The 25,198-nt window shown below is 41.3% G+C and overlaps 1 protein-coding gene across 3 annotated transcripts in view; it reads right to left on the reverse strand.

The window, feature by feature from the left end:
* The window catches only part of Znf438 (zinc finger protein 438), a 126,578-nt gene that overhangs the window by 67,063 nt on the left and 34,317 nt on the right, over positions 1-25,198 (reverse strand). For 2 of the 3 annotated variants that reach the window (XM_032884612.1, XM_032884613.1), the window contains exons 2-3: positions 8,884-8,961; positions 5,662-5,748 (exon numbers count right to left, since the gene is read on the reverse strand). The exons of the other annotated variant lie outside the window; for it this stretch is intronic. The gene's annotated coding sequence lies outside the window, so the exon portion shown is untranslated. The remainder of the gene's footprint in view (positions 1-5,661; positions 5,749-8,883; positions 8,962-25,198) is intronic. 3 annotated transcript variants of the gene reach the window in all.

Here is a 25,198-nt window from a genome sequence, read left to right on the forward strand (position 1 = left end):
AAAGGTGGCTGTGCCACGTATGTCACAGAGCATGTTTTCTAACACTACCTGCCAAGGTAATTCATGGTGACACAGTGAAAAAGTGTTGCCAAAATCCTTTGAAAGCAGAGCTCAGCCCAATAAAGCACACAGCCCCTAATGTCCACATAAGCATGGTCTTAGGAAACACTAGGCAGGAAGAACTTTCCAGAAGGCAGAACTGAATCACAGAGAACAGCAAATAACGGAGTTCCTCTTAGAGGGCAGAACTGGAGTCTGACCAAGGATGTTTCTTCATGCTTCTTGACATTTATGCTCTGTGTGTTATTTGGTTCTAATCCCAAAAGCACTTCAGCTTCAAGAGATTAAACACAAGCTTGATTTGACAACTGGCCCTGACACAGTCAACTGTGGCCCCTGCATATAAAATGATTCTGGATAAAATAAACCTGAAGTGATCCTTGTATCAATCACTGAACTGACCGCCAGGAGGCCCTGCTTCTTTTTGGCCCTCACCACTGGCTGTAAGAACAGATAATTGAGACGTCTTAGGCTTCAGCTCCTTCATTTATAAAATGAGTAAGATTTTTTTTTTGTAGTTCTAAATTCTAATTTAAATCATTGATATCACAAATTCAAAAGAAAATTACAATATAACAAAATTACAATATAAAATGTCAGAACCTGGGAACCCACATTAGAGGTTGGTCTGGGTTCTCAACAAATCCAGCTCAGCACAATTAAAAAAAATTTTTTGACAAGCAAACATCCTGGCAGTCTGTCATCACTTTTCTGTATTGTTTGTGTCTCACCATAGTAGAGTAAGAAATTAACTCTTTCCCACCAGTGAAAGACATCTGCACTCTATTTCATGACGCTGAGACACGATTCCTAAGAGGGAACCAGCTACAGCACACTTCAAGATTTCCAGACTCCTGCAGCATTAACAGACCAGTTATACCAAAAAGTCCTAAAACATAGAATTTTAAATCTGAAAGAATCACATTAATGTAGTTTATTAGTTACAAAGTCAAAAACCACATTAATTGAATCCTAATAGTATTAAGTAACTGAAATTTGAGAAAAAAAAACTATTATTTTCAACCTTCTTTAATCTTTAGAAGAAAGACACTTTTGGGAGTCTTATCACCAGTAAAATTTAAGAAAAAAGCTAATGTTTTATAAAGACATGTTGTTAAAATAATTATCCAGCTTTTTACACATTTTACGGGTCAAAACATTTTTAGTTTCATTTTATTTGCTATGGTGCTGAGGGTGGAACACAGGGACTTGTAGACCTCATTTAAGAGATGAGAACTGGGATGGGGATTTAGCTCAGTGGTAGAGCGCTTGCCTAGCAAGCGCAAGGCCCTGGGTTCGGTCCCCAGCTCCGGAAAAAAAAAAAGAGATGAGAACCCTCAGGGCTTCACGCAGAAGGAATGGAAACAGGCAACCTCAGGAAGTAGGAGGTGGGGGACCCTCAAGAATACACCAGAGACCAGGGAGGTGAGACTCTCAGGACTCAAAGGGAGGGACCTTCAATGAAAGGCCGACAGTGGGGAGGGGGAACCTGTAGAGACCATCTCTAGTAGACAGACAGGGCATCAAGTAGAGGGATGGGCTGCCATCCCACAGTCAAAACTCTGACCCAGTATAGATCCATTCTAAAAGAATTTCAGGGACAAAAAAGAAGAAAAGACTGAGGGAAAGGAGGTCCAGTGACAGGCCCAAACTAGGATCCATCTCAAGGGGAGGCTCCAAGGTCTGACACTATAACTGATGCTATTGTGTGCTTAGACAGCAGCCTAGCATGGATGTCCTCTGAGAGGCCAAACAAGCAGCTGACCTAGATAGGTACAGATACCTACACCCAACCAATGCACAGAAGCCGGGGACCCCTGTGGTTGAATTAGGGAAAGGCTAGAAGAAGCTGAGGAGGAGGGCAACCCCATAGGAAGACCAGCAGTCTCAACCTGGGCCCCAAGATCTTTCAGACCACTGGTGAGCCACCACCCAGGCAGCATTCAGTAGATGGCCTCAGACACAGCAGAGGACTGCCTGGTCTGGTCTCAGTGAGAGAAGATGCACCTAACCCTAAAGAGACCTGGAGGCCTGGCAGGGTGGGGGTGGGGTGGACATCCTCTTGGATGTCTTGGAGACTGAGGAGGAATGGGATGAGGAACTGTCGGAGGGCAGACTGGGAGTGGGATAATGACTAGACTGTTAAGAAAAAAAGAAGATTAAGGATAATTTAAAAAAGAGAGAGATAAGAACCCAGAGTTTTCTACTCCAAATCCCTGTCATGAAAACAGGTAAATCATTTGTAAAGCCTGTTATCTCTTTTGGATATTTCCAACTAGTAAGTGATGTTAAATATCTCTTATTCTTATTCAGAATCCATTGGGTGTAACACTGTGTGTGTGTGTGTGTATGTGTGTGTGTGTGTGTGTGTGTGTGTGTGTAACACATTTCACAGAGAGAATCACTTGGTCCTACCACACATTTCTACTATCTCCACACCTGTCTAGTTTTCTGTAGTTCAGGTTTTCTAGGGAAGAAAGTCCCTTCCATGCTATAAGAGTCAGCATGGTTCATAGTCACTAGGAAGGAATGCCCTAGTAAAGCACTGAATGAACATGATCCAAGCTGTCCTACTAGTGTATGTCCTTCCGAGGTAACACTGAGTGTTTGAAGAGTCACATACTGGGGACACAGGACAGCAGGAACTATGGTCCAGCAAGCTATCTTTCAGTTTATGTTGCTAAATTGGAAGGAAGACAATCTTAAGTAGGTAGTGGCAATCTTATTGACTAATATGCCTGTCTGAAAAGTCATAAGCAACCAACAGAGCTAAAAGAGTCCAGATGAGATCATTTGAATTCCTGGCATCAACCACATCTGAAGCCAGATATACCTGTGAAAACCAAAGTTATATGAACAACTGAGTTCCCCTTTATTTTCAAAGGCAGCTTAAACCAGCCCAGTACCCACATAGAGACCGACTCTTAATCAGATACAGGTTTTGTGTAAGTATCCGGCATGACCTTGGCATGCCTCAGGATCACTACCACTCCATTCCTAGCACCGACTGCCCTTACAGTTTCATGGGTGCCCCAAATTTCTCACCTCTTTCATGTGTACTTTAAAGGAGCACAAATGGATTAGAATAGATGTAACTATCTTTCAGCGTGTTCTATCCTGTAAACCATTAAAGTTTCCCAGAAACCTGAAAATATTTTTGAAAGCATTTACAAAATTATTGTGAAAACATTTACAAAAAGGTGACTTGGTTCTAAACCTTCTAATTACAGGCACAATATTTCAGAGACATCACACTGCTACTTAGAACCTTACTATCCTCATCGGCAATGAGCAGGTACCAGAGTCGAGACCTAGTTAGTGTGGCATGGGTGCTAATGGCTGCTTCTGACAAATGGCAAGACATACTCAGTGCACTGTCAGGATACACTCTGACCAAGGAGGTGGATAAAGCACAGCAATATACTCTGGTTCACTAATGCTGGGAACAGGCAATATTAACCAACACTAGTTTTGCAAAGTTTGTAGCACTAGTAAAAACAAAATTCCACAAAATCTATATAAATCCAGCCCCACCCCCGTGTCTCTCATGGGCAGACTGTGCATGTTCATGTGTGTGTGTGTGTGCGCGTACATGTGTGTTTGTCCAATGGGATGCCACAGGTCAACGTCAGATGTTGTTCCTTAGGAGCTGTCTATCTTGGTTTTTGTTGTTGTTTTTTTTTTTTTTTTTTTTTTTTCGGAGCTGAGGACCGAACCCAGGGCCTCTAGCAAGCCCTCTACCCCTGAGCTAAATCCTCAACCCCTGTTGTTGTTGTTTTTGCTGTTATTGCTTTTGAGGTCAGATCTCTCGATGCTCAATGTCAATTAGCACAGGGAGTTTTCCTGTCTTCCTGTCCTCAGGTCCTCATGTTTGTATAGCAAGCACCATGCTGACTGAGCTATCCTCTCAGACTCTCAAATCATCCTAATGTATGCTTTCATTTGGGTTCTTTCTTCCATTTTTGTTTGATTTTGGTCATTTATTTTTCTGTTTGAAAAGAATCCCTCAAACCACTACTGCTTTTTCTATGTACTTATAAAATCATAGTGACTCTTATTAGCTTATTACACTCACAATCACCCACGTTGGTCAATTCAAATACAATACAGTACAGATTTTATAGAATGACAGATAGGATTTGAAGAAGTTTGATGGAACTTGCTCAAGATTGTTAGTACCAGAAGTAAAGCCTGTGCTCACTCTTGATTCTAAGTTAGTCTCTTATATTATATTGCCTTCTAAGTAAAATCATAAGGTCTTAAGACTAGGCTATTCAGACAGACTAACCTGCAACCAAAACTAGTTTCTGCCTTGACTTTGAGTTTTAGAAATCTCATTTCCTTGTTTGTGAAATTGAGTTCTATGACAAAACCTATATGAAGACTGCACAGAGTGGGCCCTGGATAAACACTCTGCTGCTTCTCCTCCCTCTCTATCAGATCCCAGTAAGTCAACTGTCAAGTGCAAACTTAGAAGTAACTGAAAAGTATGTCAATATTGATGAAACATAAACTCTGTTAGCAGTCAAAAAGCTCACAGTAGAAACTGTTGCCATGAGTGTAGCATCACAGAATACCAAGAACAGAGTCTTTAAAAAGTTATGATGTTAAGTTCCATCCACCCCCGACTTGGCATGTGTGGTATGTATTTATGTGTTGACTGCACTTGCGGAGGCAGGGGTTGACACTGGGTGTCTTCCTTGATCACTTTCCACCTGTTCACTGAGGTAGGATCTGGCTGTTTGAACCTACATTCTCTGTTTGGGAGGACCTGACCTAGCTAGCCAGCTTGCTCTGGGAATCCCCTTTCTCTGCCTCCCACACACTGGAATTACAGGCAGTCCTCATTTACTTGGTTGTTGGAGATTCAAACTCAGGGTCCTTATTACAAAGAAGTACTTACCCTCTGAATTCTCATTACTACCCATGTCGAACCTTTATAAAGAAGGGGGAATCCCATCAAAACCCCATGTTTTGTACTTACTCTCAGCTGCTCATGATCTCCAAGGTAAACAATAAAAAACAAAGAGCTCAGGAATGTTCTATCATAGGACAGTTTGGGAACCACTAAATGTGGGTGCACTAAAGCAGCTATGAGGCCACAGCAAGAGTCAATACCAGATTTGCCAAGGACCCAAGAGACCTGAATTTCTGGCTCCTGTAAGAATCTACTTTTCTGCTCACTCATACCCTTGCACAAGGATGGACCCAAGGTGTTTGTGACTGACACAAGCAAGTGATTGGCTAATGTGAAAGCAAGGGCTGTACTAAGCACAGACATGTGCTGGTAGGGAAGTACATGTATGAGGAGGATAGGCGTAAGGTTAGGAAGCAAATACAAATCTGCCACCAGAAAAGTAACTGATTGCCAATTTAACTCACTAAAAACATTAAAATGCATAGCATGACTTAGAACACTGCTTCAAATTTCAAGTTAATGCTGGAGAACAGTATGCCAACAACTACTTGCACATGTAACTCTTGACTCCTGAGGTGATCCTGCAGGACTAAGGCTGAGTTACTGCATATGTGGAAGGTTATTAAATGCTCTACAATGATTATGTTAAAGGTCATATTCCTCATATACATAACCTCACTTACTATTATGAGTTAGACATGCACATGAGCAGACAAAGGTCTCCTTCCATTAAATGCAAACTGGCTGAAATTACTTCTGAGGTTGCCAGGCTGTAAGAGAAAAGAGATAAAATCAATGAGGGTGAGGCTGTGTGAAACAAAGTGTACTGGGATCAAGGGTGTTATCACCAACTCCCATATATCCAAATTTACTTTCCACTGTGACCCCTCTCCTTTTCTCAACCACCACAAAGTCTAAGTCAAGCTTTTTCTTACTTCTCTTCCATTCATAAGTTCTTGAATAATCAACTGATTTTGGCAAACTTCACCTCCATCTTGTTATCCACTACAGAAACCTCCGTGGGCTAACTCCTCACTGCCAGAGGGACAGAGAACCAGCTGCTTGGTAGGGCACTAGTGAATCTCCTAAATTGTCAATACTTCAAATCTAGGAGTTTTCTACCTTAGCTGAATATCAAAACCAGTAGGGAGCTTTAAAAGGTAAATAGGTTGATAGCCCATGCCCCAGAGACTCTATTTAACAGTCCTGAGGTAAGAGTCTGAGACTTGGAGCTTTAAGAAATCTGGATGACACTCACCAACTCCCAAGACTGAAGTACTTATTTTCCCACCTATTATTCTCCCCAACATAAGCTAACTCTTCTGTCCCAGACAGTTGGGGCACTTCACTTGTCTCTCTCTATTCAGGCCAACTATCCCCTTAGATTATCATTTCTTCTCTAACTCTCCTTACAACTCCCCCATTCCTCCAAAACGCAGCGGACCCCACCACTGTCTTTAGAGACATGGGACTCACAATGGGATTGCCATTCTGAGCATCCTACCTCCTCTATATTGTTATCTCATTTCCTCGATAAAGATTTTTATGGCAATGACATGTTTCACTGAGGGTGTTTCTTTAACAACTTGAGCCCCAGATTTCAGGCCCCAGGGAAAGACAAACTTTCTCTAGCATCTTTTGTTCACACTCCCTAGCCTCTAGCTTTGACAACAGTATTAAACATAAATCAGGTACTCATGTGTGTAACACTTAATGATCACTGAATAAATTAAATTCTCTTAAATTTATGAAGTGATTTTTCTTACAGTCTGACAACCTAAGCTGTCAACTTCAAGATTGTTTATGCACACAGTGACATGTTTTTCACTAGAAACATCGTTATATCAATGTAGAAATGATAATCACTTGTTCACAAAGAGTGACGTGATGTCAAATATAAGGGTGATAGCTATTAATGTGTTTTCCCTATAGATAGAATGATTTCCATGTTTATGCATTTTCCATGCATATGTATTATGCCATGTAGATGAGCAGACATGGATAGTGAAACAGCTCTTCATTTCTCTACACCTGCTTAAAATGGCTCTCTCACAGAAAGGGACAGCTGAGCCCATCCTAATCACTGTGGGGAGGACCAGAAAGCCAGAGGGCTTCTCCCTCAGTTTAGGGTGGTTCTCTACCTTCCTAATGCTGTGACCCTTTATATGGGTTGTGGTGATTCCCAACCATAAAGTTATTTCATTGCTACTTCATAACTATAATTTTGCTACTGTTATGAATCATAATGTAAATATTTGCTATATAGGATTATGATATGCAACCTCGGTAAAAGGGTTGTTCAACACCCCCCTCAAAGGAGTATCGGCCCACAGGATGAGAGCACTGGTTTAGTGTCAGGAGCCTACAGGCCAGTGTCTATGACACAGTCTCCAAGCTGCACTAGAGGTAGAGTAGCCAGCATGACTACCAGAGCTCCAACTCAGCCCAGGAAGTTCTTGACCCATGTCTAGAGCCTTTGAGACACAGAGTACAGCTTCTCCACACAACAGCACAGCACATGGCAGCTGCCTGGAGTTAGAGCAGCACTGCTGATAGGTCCTGTGAGTCAAACAGTCCTAGGAGTGCTGCTGTCCAAGAGACTAAAAACTATTTCTAACTTCTGTCTGTCTGTCTGTCTGTCTGTCTGTCTGTCTGTCTGTCTGTCTCTCTCTGTCTCTCTCTCTGTCTTGTGTGTGTGTAAAATTTCCTCTGCATTCCAAACAACAAATTAGACATGAACTTCTGGGTTCATAAATAAAGAGTATTTCTGAGGTTGGGGCTGACTGTACCTGCTCAGTATTTTCTTAGGCTAAGGGATAGCAGCCAGGAGAGCATAACAAAAATAACTAGCTGCCATGAACATGGGTCAGAAGTATCCATGAGAATGAGCACCAGAGGGCAAGATGGGAAAAAACCCAAGGACATTCTTAGTTTGCTATGTGAGTATTACTAGACACTATTAAAGGCTATGCTAAATGTTGTGGAAGACAAATATTAGGCGAGATCTTTGAGTTGTAACCTTATAACGTAGGATGGGGGACTGTAAATATATATAACACAAAAGAGGCATGGTAAAAGACAGGAATGGAAACAAACATTAGATACAGGCAGCAGAGAGAGCAAGAAGAAAGATCCAGTACTTCCAACCGGAACTGAAAGTTCATGGTTGTACATGATATGGTAGTTTAAACAAGAATGTCCCACTCCACAAGGCTCACGTATTTGAACACTCAGTCTCCAGTTGGTGACACTGATGGGGAAGTCTAGGAGTTTGGCCTTGCTGGAGGAAGTATGTCACTGGCGGGAGGGTGGGGTGGGGTGTGAATGGGGTGCTTGGGCGGGGAGTGCTGAGGTACAAAGCTTCACACCATTCTCAGTATGTTCTCTCTCTCTCTCTCTCTCTCTCTCTCTCTCTCTCTCTCTCTCTCTCTCTCTTTCTCTCTCTCCCCTGCTCACCTCCTCCACTTCCCCCCTCTCCCTCTCTCCTCTCTCTCCGTCTCTTTCATCCTCTCTCTCTGATTCATGCTTGTCCTTTAAGATGTGAACTCCCAGCTTCCTGCTCCCGCCTCCATGCTTGCCTATTGCTTCCACCTTGCTGTCATGGACTCTAACCCTCTGGAACCATAAGCCAAAGTAAACTCTTTCTTGCATAAGTTGTCTTCATTATGCTGTTTTACCCACAGCAGAAAATTGATACACACGACACTTAGGAGAGAGGAAGGAACAAGCTTGGTTTAGCAGAAACCACCACAGAAATCAGAAGAACACAGGTACCATTTCCCAAGAAGGATTTTACATACAAGAGAACAAGGTACTTTGAGAAACTTGAGAATCATAAAATGGCAAAGGTATCAGTCACCTTTATTCTTTGCTTAAGTCAGTCTTGAGCTGGGGCTAAGACTTACTTGAAGTAACTTGATTTAGCAAATGTCTTCTAAGTTCTGAAACTTCCATACTGAATGATACATGACATCCATCTTGATCTAAAAGCAAATGTAACGCAAGTGTTAGAACAGAAAGAATGGATAGGTAGCTTACAGAAACTAATTATATGACTGCACCTGAAAAGCAATAAAAATGATATGAAGCACTATAAAACTGCCACCCTTTATACCAGGCATCCAAAGGACATAAAATAAAACCCTAAGCCAATGTTCAGGGGCTTTTAAAGGTGAGATATATAATATTCCTCTTCATTTATTTCAGTTCAGAATAATAAAACTTTGAGGAAAATGTTACTTGAACATTTTAAAGAGTATTTAAAATGTACACAAGATCTGAACTCTAGTCACTACCCTGGTGAGCAAGGGAATACCACACTGACTATTAATTCCTGTTTTCAAGAAACACATAAACCTCCAGATGAAACGAGCAAGAAAAACAATCCCATTCAGGTGGGTCCAATAAATGCTACAAATAATACAAGACTCTCTGGGACTATAGAGTTAACTACAGGAAAAAGTGTGAGGAGGCTCTTCCTCGGGGAAGACGATAGAGATGGGCGTTGGGAGGCTGACAGGAGGCTGAGATCGTATTAAAGGTTTAAATACTAGATGGTTAAGGAGTTAGATACTAGACTCAGCATATGAGGCCTCAATTTTACCTACAGTAAGCCACAGACGTTTACCTACAGTAAGCCACAGACGTTTTCAGCAGGAATCATTCAAGTTTCTATTTTAAAAGCACAGGTATTGGGCTGGAGAAAATGGCTCAGAAGGTAAGAAAATGCACTGCATATGCACGTTTGGATCCCATTAGTCATGTAAGAAGCTGGACAAGTGCATATATGTGTGCCTATAACCTGGGCTTGTTGGCTGCTACAGGAGCTCCAGATTCAATAACCTGAAACCCTGTTTCAAAGGAACAAGGAGGAGAGTGACAGCATAGAACACTGGATGTCTTCTCCTGTCTTCACACATGTGCACACAGGCACTCACATGCAACACCCAATTTACGTGCATACATAAACACACATTCTCTAAATGAATTTGATTATTTATAATCGGTAATACAGATGAGATGCTACGCGGGGACTCCATAGGCAGGGAATCTCTTCTGATACTGCAGTAGTTAAGGTGAGAGGAAATTGCCACAATTGCAATAGAAGTGACCGTCAAAAAAAATCACTTACGATGTCCTTCAGAGTGGGAACTAGATTAGTGACCCCATCAATCACCCCAGACAAACAACTGGAACCACCACCAACTTTGTCACACAGTGACAAACACAGGTAATCTGGGCTTTAAAAGACTTTCTTTCTAATCTGAGGCATTAACTATAACCTTAAAGAAGCTGTTCTAGTACACCAGAGCCCAATCTGTGACCAAAGACACCCACAATCATCCATTTGAAAGGTCAACTTCAGAATGGCCTCTGTGACTGCCCTCACTGCTCTGAGTCAGTGTTTGTTCATCTTATAAATAGTTTATTTATCTGAGGATGGGATTCCACAAGGAAAGAAAAGGCAAAAGAATGGGGTGCCCTGCCCTGTCTCCTCCTCATGGAAGAAAGCAGTCTGAGATGAACTCAATGGGCACTTGTAATCTTAGAGAAAAATTTCAGGAAGGCAGTGAATAAAAATAAGAACATCCATGAAGAGATTGGAAGAAAGAAGTATAATTACTAAACCAGATCAATGTGATTTATAATTACTACTTAAAATTTGTTCTTAGGACAGATACAAATTTAAAGCTTATTAAGCTATATTTTAAAATTATTTTTTGGTTATATAATATCAAGTAATCAGTCCTGAAAACATACTGAGCAGGTTATATTTAGAAATATATATTATGTATGCACATGCATATACTATATGCAGGTAACAACAATTAATTTAAAAGAGGCTATACCTTTGAAAACAGCAAGGAGGGGTAGATAGGAGGGTTTGGAGAAAGAAAAGGAAAGAGAGAAATGATGTAATTATATTATAACCTCAAAGAACAAAATAACTTAAAAAGAAAAAAGACATAATTCTTTTAAGAGTTAATACCAGTTCTAGCAGCCGCTCAGGGCTCAGCAAATGCTCCTCTCAGCCTAAAGCAGAGAAGCTAACCTTTGCAATGAACAGCAGTGAATGTAATAGGTGAATGTGGAGATGGTGTAGAGATGTACGAGTGTGCTGAGAAAGTGACAGTTGGCATTTAGCCCAAAACATGATAACAAGACTCAGGAATCCCTAGGAAAAGGGACAGAAAGAATGTAAGAACTGAACCATAGGGAGAAGGGCTGTGGGGTAGCAGTTGTCTTCAGTTGTCTATGAATTCATGGCCTACCATGTTCCAATGGACAGCTCAGCTCCACCCATTATGATGGCTATTCTTGGTTATCAACTTGACTGAACCTGGAATTTATTAATCCCCAAATGGTTGGGGATACCTAGGAAGGAATTTGTCTTAATTAAATAATTTAAAATAGGAAGACCCACTTCTAACTTGGATCTCTGAGGTGGGAAGATCCATCCACCTTTAATCTGGGCCACACACTTTCTGCTAGCAGCCTATATAAAGAACATGATAGAAGGAAGCTTGCTCTCTCTGTCTTCTTGCTCTTGCTAGCAAGCTCATCCCTTCCCTGGTGTTAGAATCTATTTCTTCGGAATTCTGGCATATACTGAAGGCCAGCTGAGACATCCAGATTCTTGGACTAAACGGCTACTGGATTTTTGACCCTTCCATTGGTAGATAGCTATTGTTGGACTGGCATGCACACACTCTGTACATTCTACAAATTCTGCTCAATTAAAAAACTGTGACTAATACTAACCCATAACACAACTGATCCCAGTTAAACTCAGTGAGCAACCAAACACAACAATATGAATGGCAGAAAGGGACTCAAAGAGAGAGGTGAAGGAATTAAGGGAATTTAGAGAGACTGGAAGATGACAGTAATCATAATATACTATATGCATATATGAATTTTGTCAAAGAACAAAGTTAGTAAGTTATATAAGAACAAAAATTCCCCAAATGATCCGACAGTGACCAACATTAACATATTCCCTTAGGAATGGCTGTAGACTTATTTTATGTATTTATATTTCAAATGTTATCCCCTTTCCCCCAACTCCCAGACCCCATACCACCTCCCTCTGCTTCTATGAGAATGCTCCCCTGCCCACCCACTCCCTCCCACCTCCCCACCCTGGCATTCCCCTTTACTGAGGATTCGAGCTTTCACAGGACCAAGGGCCTCTCCTCCCATTGATACCCAACAGTAGAGATGGTCATCCTCTACTACATATGCGGATGGAGAACTGGGTCAATCCATGTGCACTCTTTGAGCTCTGGGGGATCTGGTTGGTTGATATTGTTGTTCTTCCTATGGGGTTGCAAACCCCCTCAGCTACCTCAGTCCTTTCTCTACCTCCTCCACTGGGGACCCCATTCTCAGCCCAATGGTTGCTGTGAGCATCCATCTCTGTATCTGTCAGGCTCTAGTAGAGCCTCTCAGGAGACAGCTATATCAGACTCCTGTCAGCATGCATCTCTTGGCATCCCCAATAGTGACTGAGTTTGGTGATTGCATGTGGGATGGATCCCTATGTGTGGCAGTCTCTAGATGACCTATTCTTCAAGTCTCTGCTCCACACTTTGTCTCTGTATTTCCTACTATGAGTATTTTGTTTCCCCTTTCTAAGAAGGACTGAAGCATCCACACTTTGGTCTTTCTTTTGCTCGAGCTGCATGTGGTCCATAAATTCCATGTGGTATTTCAAGCTTTTGGACTAATATACACTTATCAGTGACTGCATACCATGTATGCTTTTTCTGTGATTGGGTTACCTCACTCAGAATATTTTTCTAGTTCCATCCATTTGCCTAAGAATTTCATGAAGTCCTACAGGAGATTTTAATAAGAGTTTTTAAAGAATTAAGAAAAAAATTAGAAGGGTAGAGTAAGTGTGTCCAAGCTCAAATACAGGATATACTGGGCTATAACAAATACAAAAGTACACTGTGATTACTCTCAAATTCCCTAAAATTAGCTAACAAACCCTTTAATTGTGAGATACCAAGTAAGATCTTGAAAGACTCCAGATCTTTACAAAACAGTGTGCGAAGATACATGGTTCACATCTCACTGGCAGCAGCACATGCAGTTGGACAATGGGGATATCCAGATGCAAACACAGGCTGTATGACCTCACTCATGGCAGCTGACCTAGAAACCAAAGCTGCAGGTTGTCCAAGTGTTTCCTCAGTGCTGAGAGCCCAGTGTGGTTTCTGTGCTGCTTTTCCTGTGACCAAGTAACAAAAACATCCATCTGCAAAGTCTGATGCTAAAATTAAATACACTTGGTATCAGGGGTCTCAAGATAAAATAAAAAAACTAAATTTGTTTTTCAAAAACCAAAACATAGGGCTAAATATTTTGAGACTAATATAATAATTACTTAATTATAAGAACCTTTCAAAAGTGAGTAAAATTCCTAGGAAATTATATTTATAATGACTTCAGCTACACATATATGCAAAAATAATGAATTTGGAAATACTTCTTTTTCTGTTCAAATTCAAACCAAGACTTCATTCAGCTGTGTGCAGTTGACCTTACCAGTGAGATCAGATGTGTCTTTCTGTACTCATAAATGTTAACTTTTTAATATTCTTTCCTCATTTTCTGCTGGCTAAAATGTTTAACTGGGAAGGAGACAGTCAACTGAACCAGTCCTATGGGTAGCTAAAGGCGCTGTTGTTAAGTCCTAGGCAGAGACCTCTCAGCATTCTACTGTAAGGGAACAAAGAGCATGACTGAGAGGAGAGAAGTCTCTACTGGACAGCAGAGCAGGGAACAGGGTGTGTGTAACTACCCCCTGCATATAAATGGCCTTCCAGTTTTAAATCCAGACCACAACTGTTTGTTTCATGTCGTACTCCCACTTCCTCTACAAATCTTTCACCACTCTCTAATCTCAGCTCAAATGACTTCCCCTCGCTTTGCACATAATCAGACCTAATTTACTTTGGGTTAGTTACCTTTGGACTGGATCAGTTACTGAAAGGTCTAAAGAAACTTGGGAACCAACATGGGGAGGCACAATGCTCACATTAGCATTCAGCCAATACCTGGTGATTTTCTGGTATTGCTACTCAATGTTTTTCCTAGAAACAATCCTTGGAAGAAATTTATGCTTTCTATTATGAAAATGGTGAGTTTGCTCATAACCTGGGCAATGTTCATAGGTTGTATGTGAAAGAACTTATTTTTTGTGACAGAGCAGTATCTTGACTAGGCCAGTGAGATGCAGACCACCCAACAATTTGGTGTGCAGAATGTTGGGATGGAATTAACTTTTCCTGGCAAAAGGATTTTGAGCAGTATCTACCAGTTGAGGCTGACAGAAACGGTGAGGGCAACAGATTTAGAATTATACATAAGCATGGACTTATGGATCAAGAATCTACAAACAGCAATTTACAGTACCATTCAAAAAAGTTTTTACCGTATCTATTGTGTCACAGGCTTCATACTACACCAAAGAACTAAAGACACAGGAGAAACGTCCAGCATCGTTGCTGACTCCCCAGAGATGCCGACAGTAAATCTGAGACCTCAGCCAGCCTTCTCCACACAAAGCTGCACGACTGTAAGTAAAGTGCACTGCAGACAGTCCATCACATGGAAGCAGCTGACTCTGCCAGGTGACAACAAACTGACACCATCCTACGTCCTCAAGTCCTCAGGCTCCAGGGTGCTGAAACAGAATGAGGACATGCTACAAGCAGTGGGAGCCATAAGACAGGAAGACAAGCGAGCTATGTCCTAGGCACAGAATGGCCGGTCACAGGTGCTTGCTGTGCTGTGAACACACTTAGACTCTGTGGCACTACACTTCTTTTGAAGTAAAAGATAGAAAACATGTTGCCAACCATAAAAACACATGTATTTAAAATAAAGATTCGAAATGGGCTGCTGTATACTTTTAAAACTAGAGAAAGAGTAGGGAATACAGAATTCTTCTCAGCTGTCAAAAACTTAGAGGAGTGTTGCCACTTCGCATCTGATGCAACTTGAGAGAATTGAATGAATTGCCTAAAAGTGTGGCCGGAAGGTCAGAACATGTTCCTTCAGAATTGAAACCCATTTCTCTAGATTGGTTTTAAGAGGAAGAATATCAAATCTAAAAGACAACATGTTTGCATTCATTCAGACATAAAATCACTACATCAGGATCGACAGAACATAATCCCTACAGAGTTAATATGACAGCAAACACAGTTGTTAGAAACTAGTTTTAAAACTAGTATGTTACTATTCTGTTGTTTAAATCAAAGGGTTCCTTCTGGGACTGCAAAGCAGGGAGCATGGCCTATCTCACAGAGAAAGCGATTACTACTCTTGAAACAGGAGGTTGTTCGCCTACACAATCACCTGGGACAGACTTGGCCAGTGCAGGCAGGCCAGAAGGTTAAAGGAGCCTGGGAACATTTAACATCCTGAAGGAATTACAGCTCAGGAAGATCAGAGGGAGCTGCACAGGAAATGTGAACAGTAACCCTTTCATATCTTGAGCCTCTTCCTACTGCCTGTGATAAACGGAGTCCTACTCCCTGAACATGCACAAGCCAGGAGCACGAGCAGACAGGATAGAGGAGGAGGCATTTTACCCATACACGTCAGAGCAGAGCATAAATCTGCAATGACTTCACGAAATGGTGCTGCTCTAGAAATCAGACATTGGCTTTTCATTCTAACTGCCACATATGTGCTGTAGCACTGCTTTTATCCAACAGAAATGAGAAGAGTGGATGGGAAGGGAGGAGGGAGAGCTGGCAGGCTCCTCACAAGTGGGGAAACATGGAACCTAAAACCTGACCAACAAAACAGGTTTCCACCCTGGCTGAGAGTTAAACATCTTGTTCCCAGTAAGTCTTTGGGGAAAGCATTCTTTCCATATTAATAATATGCTACAAATCAGACTTTTTCATTTGTTCTCTCTTTTTTTTTGGATTTTTTATTTACATTTTAAATTTTATCCCATTTCCTGTTCCCTTCCCCCTGCTTCTATGAGTTTGTTACCTCACTGACCCACCCACTGCCTCCCACCTCCCCGCCCTGACAATCCCCTACACTGGAGCTTCCAGTCTCAACAAAACCAAGGGCCTCTCTTCCCATTGATGCCCTACAAGGCCATCCTCTGCTGCATTAGTGGAAGGAGCCAAAGGTCCATTCCTGTGTTCTCTTGGGATGGTGATTTAATCCCTGGGAACTCTGGGGGGTCTGGTTGGTTGATATTGTTGTTCGTCCTATGGGGTTGCAAACCCCTTCAGCTCCTTCAGTCCTTTCTCTAACTCCAGTGGACATCCCTTCTTAGTTAAATGGTTGGCTGCGAGCATCTACCTCTGTATTTCTAATGCTCTGACAGTGCCTCTCAGGGGACAGCCCTATCAGGTTCCTATCACCATGCACTTCTTGATATCTGCAATATTGTCAGGGCTGAGTGGATGTATATGGGATGGATCCCCAGGTGGTGCAATCTCTGGATGGCCTTTTCTTAAGTCTCTGATATTTACTCCCTCAAGTGTTTTTGTTCTCCCTTCTAAGAAGATCTGAAGAGTCCACACTTTGGTCGTCCTTCTTCTTGAGCTTCATGTGGTCTGTGAATTGTAACTTGGGTATGCCCAGCTTTTGGGCTAAAATCCACTTATCAGTGAGTACATACCATCTGGGTTGCTTTGTGATTGGGTTACTTCACTCAGGATGATATTCTCTAGTTCCATCCATTTGCCTATGAATTTCATTAAGTCATTGTTTTTGATAGCTGAGTAATATTCCATTGTGTAGATTTACCACATTTTCTGTATCCATTCCAATATTGAAGGGCATCTGGGTTCTTTCCAGCTTCTGGCTATTATAAATAAGGCTGCTGTGAACATAGTGGAGCATGTGTCTTTGTTGTATATTGCACATCTTTTGGGTATATGCCCAGCAGTGGTATAGCTGGGTCTTCAGATAGTACAATGTCCAATTTTCTGAGGAACCTCCAGACTGATTTCCAAAGTGGTTGTATCAGCTTGCAATCCCACCAACAATGGAGGAGTGTTCCTCTTTCTCCACATCCTCACCAGCATCTGCTGTCACCTGAGTTTTTGATCTTAGCCATTCTGACTGGAGTGAGGGAATCTCAGAGTTGTTTTGATTTGCACTTCCCTAATGACTAAGGATGTTGAACATTTCTTTTAGGTGCTTCTCAGCCATTTCAAATATTCCTTAGCTGAGAATTCTTTGTTTAGCTCTGTAGACTATTTTTAAAAGGGTTATTTGATTCTCTGGAGTCTATCTTCTTCAGTTCTTTGTATATATTGAACATTTGCCCTCTATCAGATGTAAGATTGGTAAAGATCTTTTCCCAATCTGTTGATTCCCATTATGTCCTAATGACAGTGTCCTTTGCCTTACAGAAGCGTTGCAATTTTATGAAGTCTCATTTGTCCATTCTTGACCTTAGAGCATAAGTCGTTGGTGTTCTGTTCAAGAAATTTTCTCCAGTGCCCATGTGTTCGAGGCTCTTCCCCACTTTCTCTTCTACTAGTTTCAGTGTATCTGGTTTTATGTGGAGGTCCAAGATCCACTTGGACTTGAGCTTTGTACTAGGCAATAAGAATGATCAATTTGTATTCTTCTATAGGCAAAGCAAAGCACCAAGGAGCATTGCAACAACTAGCCAGAATAGTGAGAGTAAAATCAAAAGTTTTTCCATGGCAATGTACCTTCTGCAAGGTCCACAGAGGTTTTCCTTATTTCCATATTTTTTCGCACAATGAGATTCAAAGTGGCAAGTGAGATGGAGATGCAGGCTTCTTGGGTGCTTTTAACAACTGCTCATTTCTTTAGTATGGGCTCTCAGACATGTGATGCCCAGAGCATCACAAAGGGGCTTGTCATTTCCCAGGGTGCTGATCCTTAGAATGTGGGCCCTGAGCTGTACACATGCAATCTGAGAAAGCTCTGTCTGTTCTCCAGATGTTCTCACCACCGCTTCTGCCCATGTGCTCATCTATTATCACAAAACCCTCCTGCCATTCTTGACTATTAACTAGAGATTTTAGAACAAGTTAATAACTATAACCAAAAGAAGGCAGAAACAAGACAATTGGACTTTTCCAGTGTTCTATCACAACAGATTTTCTAACATTCTTCAATAGATAGTACTTTTTTAAATCTTGAAGAGTAACATCAAGAGGCTGTTCAGTAGAACTTACACACTTTCTCCTACTGTTGAATGTGAATGGTCCTAACCATCAGCCAGAAGAAACTCTCATATAAAATGACATTCATTAAAAGACACAACTATGCCTCTTTTTCTTTTCTGAAGATAATAGAACCATACAGTAACTTTTTTGCATATCAAAACATGAAAGCATGCAGGTCCAGTTTTCTTATGGGGCTCTCAGCAGCAGAGGCACTTCAGAAGGCCTTGTCAGGTTAGGGCAATGGCAAGCAAGAATGGTACCAGCTACTGGCACTGTTGCACAGCACTTAGTAATGATCCATGTAATCTCAACCTGGTCACTCATGAGGTGAATATTACTATCACACGGTTAACACAGTTTAACAAGACAATTTTAAAGTCTGTTGTTGGTTAAACAGCAGAGAGGGGTTAGACATTTCTGACAACTAGCCCACTCACTAAAAGTCCTTATCATGGATTGTTGAAATAACGTCAACCAAACCACCACAAACCAGTTACATACAAGCACCTTTCCTGCTTAGCCTTCCTAATATCATTCCTTCCCACCAGTTCCTGTAACAGTTCTGAGTTCCCACTGCTGGCCCTCCTCACACCAGTGTAACTAAGGCCCACAACGAAAGGCACCTTTGAAAAACAAATTTCCTTCAAACTGGCCTTACATTTCCTACAACTGTATAATCACAGGCAGAGACTTCTAAGCTGTCATCTGCTGAGGAAACGTCCAGGGCTGTACTTCTCCCTAGACAGAGCAAGGCATGCTGCCCCTCATCCCTGAGTCCCATCCTCCCGGTCTCCAGCCTCTGGCCAGCGTACACTGGGCTCCATGGACCTGACAAAGGCCATAGGACACAAGGAACAACAGGAAGCTCTCTTCCTACCAACTTCATGGTCTTACATAGCCAGGCTGGCCTTGCATTCAGTATACAGTATACAGTATACAGTATACAGTATACAGTATACAGTATACAGTATACAGGCAAGGATGATCCTCCTGCCTCCATACCCAGTGTGTGGGAATTATAGAGGTAGCAGTTGTATTCCACCATGCTCAGTTTGTGACATGCTGGGGACTAAACCCAGGGCTTCGTAGATGCTAGCCAAGTTACTTTATACCCTCCAATGTCTCCTCAGTCTTCCAAGACACCTTTGCTTTGCTCTTCAGTTTTCTCTAATTAGCAGGAACTATTATGAAACCCTGTGGGAGATTTTTGTAGAAAGTGGTTGCTAGTAACTGAACTAGAACAGGACTGACCTTGAGGCTCTGAGTCTTCTGTGTTCAAGGACTGGGTCTAATCCACTAGAAGTCCCCTATCACCACTTCATTGTAGGCATTTAATAGATGCTTCTTAAATAAGTCTGAGCTTTTCTTCTACAAAAACGCCATAACACACTATGTCCTATGCGATGAATGGAATGTGTTCCCTTAAAAGGAACACAGTGAAATCTTAACTTCTAATATGACTCACACAAGGGGAGGCAGTTAAGCCAGAAGAGTGGGCTTTGTGAATGGAGTCAATACATTTATAAAGGTGACTTTAGAGAGTATCCTCACCTTTTATCATGTAAGGAACACAACAAAGAAACACAACAAAAAACACAACAGAGAAACATGTAGCAGAGGATGACCTTGTCTGTCATCAGTAGGAGGGGAGGCCCTTGGTCCTGTGAAGGTTTGATGCCCCAGAGTAGCGAGATGCTGGAGCAGCAGGGCAGGAGAGGGTGGGTGGGTAGGAGAGCACCCTCATAAAGGCAAAGAGGAGGGAGGAGAGGGTAGATGGGAGATGGGGGGCGGGGTTGTGGAGTGGTAACCAGGAAATGGGATGTCATTTGAGATGTAAACGAATGGAATGAGTAATAAAAACGAAAAAAATTTAAAAAAGGCAGTCTTTTAAACAACAACAACAACAAGAACAACAAGAACAACAACAACAACAACAACAAAACTCTAAATGTTTCAGACTAAAGGTGCAAAGCTTCAGGCATTACTATGGCAATATAAAAAGTGGAATTTTACCATATCTCAAGGTTTTTAATGCAGATTATGAGACTAAACTCTATAAAAAATGCTAACTATCCTGCCCTAATACATAGGGACCACACAAGAGATGCCAAATGCTACTAGTGATATCAAGAGTAGGAAAATCAAAATGGAATAAATGGTCATATTAAAATAAAGCATTAATTGATGTGGTCTGGTTTCCTATAACCATTTATGTAAAACTAAAATTGTTTTTCCACAGATGTGTGGTGGTGGTGGTGGTGGTGGTGGTGGTGGTGGTGTGTGTGTGTGTGTGTGTGTGTGTGTGTGTGTTTATGCACGCATGCACACGTGCCTGGGCCTGTTCGCACATATGCATGTATACAAATATTTATATGGTTTGGAAAAATAAACAGCAAAATGATATCTGGGAAGATGGAAGGGTCGTGGTCAAAGAAAACTTTGGTTTATCCTAGAATGTTTTGTTGATTTCATTATTAGTCTCAGTTTTACCTTTTAAAAAAGTCTATTTGTGGTTGATGGATCTCAGTTTCTAAAACTCCACTGTCTTTTTGAGTAGTGCCACTCACAGTTATACACAATGCTCTCAGGAATGTTTTTAATGGCCTCCCAAATGCTGTATTAACAATATCCACCTATACCAAAAGGTCCATCCCTACAATTTTATGAAGTTTTAAATCCACTGAACACATTTGATCAAGGAAGAGGGAGGGTTTCAAAGCCCAGGAAAACATGATTCAAAATAGTTCTATATAAAAAGATTACCTTTTCCCTTTCAATTGTGTATATGTTTACATTTAATAAGCTATACACAGAAAGTTAAATCTTTGATTCTTTATAAAAAGGCCAAAGGATATCCACTTAAAACCATCCTAACAACTTTAATATCTTGAAGGTTGCTGTGATGAAAACCCTCTTCTAGGCTCTTCCTAACTTCTCAGTCTGACTATATCATAATGGTATCGGTGCAGCTTTTTAAAATTCTAACTCTCCTCCTAGTTCCAGGCCATAACTGACTTTTTCATCCCATTCCTTTTTCCTTCAGATGATCTGGATTTGGGCTCACAGAGTGGGGACAAAGGAGGTCACCACAGCACATTCCCCAAGAGCAGCCAGTAGTGAGTCTCCTACAGCTCAGGCATAAGGTATAAGCCACAAGCTCTGCCAGATGGGCCTAGCCTGAACCAATCAATTCACATATCTAATGTATAATTAAGAGCTTCTCATATAAAAAAGACACTAGGATTTCATCAGAAAATGGCTAGAAAATGCAGCCTTTGCCTTGTATAGGGAGACATTGGACTGGATAGGAAATTCACACACAAAAGAATTCTGGGCATGGGAAGTTAGGTTCAATAATCTTTTTAGATGCATTTAAAATACAAGAAGAGCCTTTCTGTGGAATAGTGAAAAATCAAGTTGCTCAAAAGGCATCATCCTTTAATTTCAAAAATAAATTCTGGATGTAATCTGTGGGCAGCTCAGGGCAGCTCGGTCATCGTGAACATCACCTACACCTTCAGTTTTCAGAAAATGAACAGTACAAGCATCAATAATCCCTTCTCCCAAACGTTAAACTATAAACCTGATGATTAGCAAGTAGCTCCCTCACAAAAGCATCAAATACTGGTTCCTCCAGCCGCTGACTTCTTTCACTCTATGAGGCTCAGTCCCAATGTCTTACAGAATCAGGACATATAGGTACATGAGGCTGATGGGTTCTAAGAACACAGCAAAGCTACCTGTATCATTCACTCGTCTTACTCGCCCTGCTCTACCTATTGGCTCACCTCTGCCTGGAGAGCACCCTATAGTCCCATCAGATAGCACAGTGCCTAACCCAGAGCTAACTCACAAACCTGACTGATACATACCAGACACTTGCTATTTACCCATATGATTCACTCAAGTTCCCTAGATAAAGACATTCTTAGTATAGCCCTTCAAATGCAAATAGACATTAAAGCATACCATATATATCTGTTAATCTAAGTTCAGACCTAATGTTTTTGTATTTATTCCTGACATACTTTGTTTATTAAGACAAGACAGCTCCTGAAACCTTCGCACAGCTACTCTAGAAAGACAGGGAGATAAAATGATTCCATCGTGTTTGTTCTCAATGTGATGACTAAAGAGGGAGTATACCCAACACCATCTGCATAGCCTTTTTTCTGTGCTGCCCTGGACAGGCTTTCTTGATAGCTCTTCCTTCATGACACAGCCAGAACAAAGACTTTCTTCAAAAAGAATCATCCTGTGTCTGCTGTGGTTGGGGTTTTCATTCACCCAGCACTAAGTCAGCCCCTTAACTACTGTGATATTTTTATCACTTGGAAGTTCTGCCAAGCTTGAACTTGACTTTTGAAGAAATCAATGCAGACAGCATCCTCTCACTGACTCTATGAAACAATCTCAGGACAAGATGCTTTCCCAGCACTCAGGAGCTTATCGAGAAGGAAACTGTCCAGTAGGACCTGCAGTCTGTCTAATTATTACCACCAGGGGTCCATCTCTCAATGTCCTCCATCCTAATCTACATCCCATCCCAGTGGAAAAGACAAATGCCTGGAATCCACATAAGCATCCTTTCTCATGTGCTCAGGGAAAGAGAACCTGTTAACATTCCTCTGAGTCATTCTCATCTCAGATCATTTGAAGGTATTATGATGGGGAAGATCAGTTGCAGGAGGCGTACTTAACTGGTATAAGGTCAGAGCATAACTAGAAGACTCACATGGTCCGTCCTGTAATGTCCTTCTACAAAACAGCAAATGAGTTCTTCCTCTTGACTTCACAGATTCTTAGGCAACTTCTTCCCTTACTAGATCTAGTTGGAGACCTGGGGGGCGGGGGGAGAATAAATGATTTGCTAGGGAGAAAAGTGAACAAAGCTTTCTGGTTTCCACCTGTGCCTGGAGCTAACCCTCGGTACCCAGATCCCGCTGAGAGAAAGCTGGTCTCCAGGAGTGTTGACACACCTGAGAGCACGGGTAAGGCCACCATTTCTGCTCAGAGGGATGAGCCTGGAGCCCTCAGGACTCAGGAAACTAGGAGCAGTTTGGGACAGGAACCTTCTAATTTCTGCCTGCATCTGGAACTGACCATGTGCCACAGCTCTCTGTACACAGATCCCACTGGGAGAAAGCCAGTCACCAGGAGGGCTGACACACAGGCTTATAGGAGGGTCAAGCCACTGTCAGAGACAGCAAGAACACCAGCTAACACCAGAGATAAGCAGATGGCAAGAGGCAAGGGCAAGAACCTAAGCAATAGAAACTAAGGGCACTCATCAGATCCCAGTTCCCAACCACATCAACCCCAGGATACCCTAACACAACAGAAAAGCAATATTTTGATTTAAAATCACAAATAAGAGGAAAACACACAGCTCTGAGTACTTCTGAAAAGAAACTGGATAGAGCATACACTAGCAGCTTGATAGCACATCTAAAAGCTCTAGAACAAACAAATGCACTCAAAAGGAGTAGAAAGGAGGAAATAATCAAACTCAGGGATGAAATCAACCAAGTAGAAACAAAAAGAACTATACAAAGACTCAACAAAAAGAGGAGTTGGTTCTTTGAGAAAATCAACAAGATAGATAAAGACTTTGCCAGAATAACCAGAGGGCACAGAAAGAGTATCCAAATTAACAAAATCAGAAATGAAAGGGAAACAGAATAACAGAAACTGAGGATATTAAAAAAAAATGAGACCCTACTACAAAAGCCTATATTCAACAAAACTGGAAAATCTGGATGAAATGGACAATTTCATAGACAGATACCAGGTACCAAAGTTAAATCAGGATCAGATAGACCATCTAAACAGTCCCATAACTCCTAAATAAATAGAAGCAGTCATTAAAAGTCTCCCAAGCAAAAAAAGCCCAGGACCAGATAGGTTTAGTGGTGAATTCTATCAGACCTTCACAGAAGACCTAATATCAGTACTGTCCAAACTATTCCACAAAATAGAGACAGAAAGAACACTATACAATTTGTTCTATGAAGCCATAATTATACTTATACCTAAGCACCAAGACATAACAAAGAAATAGAACTTCAGACCCATTTCCCTTATGAATATTGATATCAAATACTCAATAAGATTCTTGCAAACTAAATTCAAGAACACATCAATCCATCACAATTAGGTAGGCTTCATCCCAGGAATGCAGGGATGGTTCAATATATGGAAATCCATTAACATAATCCACAGTATAAAGAAACTCAAAGAAAAAACACCACATGATCATCTCATTAGATGCTAAGAAAGCATTAGACATAATTCAACACCCATTCATGATAAAAGTCTTGGAAAGATCAGGAATTCAAGACCCATACTTAAACATAGTAAAAGCAATATACAGCAAACTAGTAGCCAGCATCAAGCTAAATGGAGAGATACTTGAAGCAATCCCACTAAAACCAGGGATTACACAAGGCTGCCCACTCTCTCCCTACCTATTCAATATAGTACTTGAAGTCCTAGCTAGAGTAATCAGACAACAAAAGGAGATCAAGGGGGATATAAACTGGAAAGTAAGAAGTCAAAATATCACTATTTGCAGATAATATAATAGAATACGTAAGTGACCCCAAAAATTCCACCAGAGAACTCCTAAACTTGATAAACAACTTCAGCAAAGTGGCTGTATATAAAATTAACTCAAACAAATCAGTAGCCTTCCTCTACCAAGGATAAACAGGCTGAGAAAGAAATTAGGGAAATGACACCCTTCATAATAGTCACGAATAATATAAAATACCTTGGGGTGACTCTAACCAAGCAAGTAAAAGATCTGTATGATAAGAACTTCAAGCCTCTGAAGAAAGAAATTGAAAATGATCTCAGAAAATGGAAAGATCTCCCAAGCTCATAGATTGGCAGGATTAATAGAGTAAAAATGGCCATCTTGCCGGAAGCAATCTACAGATTCAATGCAATCCCCTTCAAAAATCCCAATTAAATTCTTCATAGAGTTAAAAAAGAGCAATTTGCAACTTCGTTTGGAATAACT

Source organism: Rattus rattus, chromosome 14 (assembly GCF_011064425.1).
Source record: "Rattus rattus isolate New Zealand chromosome 14, Rrattus_CSIRO_v1, whole genome shotgun sequence".
Classification (NCBI taxonomy): domain Eukaryota; kingdom Metazoa; phylum Chordata; class Mammalia; order Rodentia; family Muridae; genus Rattus; species Rattus rattus.